Source organism: Argentina silus (genome assembly GCF_951799395.1).
Source record: "Argentina silus genome assembly, chromosome: 20".
NCBI classification, from domain to species: domain Eukaryota; kingdom Metazoa; phylum Chordata; class Actinopteri; order Argentiniformes; family Argentinidae; genus Argentina; species Argentina silus.
Genome location: NC_139674.1, coordinates 15,199,691 through 15,202,190, shown reverse-complemented (window position 1 = coordinate 15,202,190; position 2,500 = coordinate 15,199,691).

The following is a 2,500-nucleotide window of genomic DNA, read 5'->3' as shown; positions in this document are numbered from 1 at the left end:
ACCTTATCGAACCTTAAAACATAACACATCCAAAAGCAGATCACCACCATCTACTGACCAATGACCACATGGAGTCTTAAAACAACACATCTCATCTCTATGAACAACACATCCCATCTCTATGAACAACACATCCCATCTCTATGAACAACACATCCCATCTCTATGATCTGGTTGAATGTTGTAAACACACGTACTGTAAGTTACAAACTTTAAACTTTGACTTTAATATTGAAAACACAAAGCAAGCACCAGTAAATGGTTTTATAGCACACACCAGGGGAGGCTGGTGGAGGTAGAAATCGGAGGACAGGCTCATTGTAATGCATGGAATGTGTGTGTGTGCAAGGAATCAGTTGTAGCTGACTTGTGCTTACTTTGTGATTTCAGCATTAAAGTCATTTGTAACTTAGGTTTGTGTTTTCAATATTCCACTAGATCATTTGTTATAGATGTTGTTATAGATGTGTTGTTCCAACTGTCCATGTGGTGATTTGTTATTAGATGGTGGTGATCTGCTTTTTGGATGTGTCTGCTTTTGGATGTGTCTGCTTTTGGATGGTCCTCTGTGGCTCAGTTGGTAGAGCATGGCGCTAACAACACTTAGGTTGTGGGTTCGATTCCTGCTGGGACCATATATACTGAAATGTATGAACTCACTGCAATGTTAGTCTCTTTGGATAAAAGTGTCAGCTAAATGACATATATGTGTTATGTTTCAAGGTTCCATAAGACCTTGTTATGAGATGGGTTCAAGATTTGTTTTTGGTCATTTTAATTTTTGAATTGTGCCACAAACAATATTCCATAATGGAACACCTGGGGATGGTGATGATGATGGTGCTGATGATTATGGGGATGATGATGATGATGATGATGATGGTGCTGATGATTATGGGGATGATGATGAGGAGGATAATGATGGTGATGGTGATGGTGATGATATGTTGCCACTCCTAAGGGCAGTGTGCCTCTGTGCTGGCATTGTGGGGGCGCCATCTTGTGGTCCTCAGCAGCATCACAGCCTAGTGACGACAGGCGAGAGGTAGAGTCTGATCTTACATCTTTCGGGTAGAGTAAGTGACATTTGTGCCTCTTGCGCCCTCGTGTGGTTAGTTATCGCAGCTACAGCCCGGATACAGTATAACTATTGATGATTAATATCCTATGTACAATATCTAAAGACTGCACTTTAATGAAAATATAAATCTGTTGTGTAAACCTTGAGGGTCTTGAAAGGTGCCTAAGAAAATAAAATGTATTATTATACGAGATAAACGGACAACTCACTCAAGTGGTGATTATTTTCTGAATCCTGTAATTATGATGACAGACACAGAAGTCAAGTGTTGTTATTCCAGCATGTGACACATCAAGAGATGTGTCATTCTCTGACGTAAACAACGTGTACGGTTTTGATATGTGGACTTTTACTTCACTGTGAAGCCTTACAGAAAACCACACCATCACATTCACCGCGCACAAAGAGTTTCAGAAACTCGATTCCAGGCAATGTTTACAAACTTTGACCAACATCACCATAATGTTATTCCAACGCCACGATTTACGACATTATTCCAGTCTGCTGTAAAAATAGCCACATTCTTGTCATGTCTTTGTGATGCAGGAATGTGAGGCGCGGCCTACCTCCCCCTCCTCTCCCTCCTTGTGACCCTGCCCAGACAATCCCTGTCTCTTGTAGGGGTTTCATCACACCACGGGCCGCAGCCTGGCCTTTGAAGGAGGGCTTTGTCAGCCTCAGGGAGGGGTGCAGCCGTCAGGGCACTGTTGTTTTGGAGAGGAACACACACGGTCTTTCATCCAGCCGACCCCCTGCCCCTGCTCTGGACAGACTCATCGTTAGCTCCACGGGCGTCTCCAGAACCCGCTTCACACCCGACTGGGCCGGACTGGACTGAGCCGAGTTGTGCTATACTGTACCGCAGGGGAGGCTGGTGGAGGCCAGGGGAGGCTGGTGGAGGACAGGGGAGGCTGGTGGAGGCCAGGGGAGGCTGGTGGAGGCCAGGGGAGGCTGGCGGAGGTAGAAATCGGAGGGGACGGGGCTCATTGTAAGGCATGGTACGGGATGAGGAATGGCATCAAACACATCATCCCATTCCATGTATTTTATGACGAGCCAGTCCTCCGATTTCTACCTCCACCAACCTCCCCTGCTGTACTGGCCTGGTTGTGTATCCACTACATCCCTGTAGTACATCTCTATAGGCACATTCCACCTAAACATACACAGGGCTGATTTCCCAGACAAAGATTAAGCAGATTGTTCTAGACTAAACATCATATTCAAGGGAGATCCGCCATTGAAGGCATGATTTGGCCCAGGACATGGCCTAAGCTGTATCCAGGAAACCTCCCATTGACTTAAACCCATGGACCGGCCTCACAGAATGACTTTATCTTCCATATGTGGCCTTATTGACACTCTCTGTATGTGTATTACACATATTGCCTATTGTGTTATTGTAATATTTTTATTGTT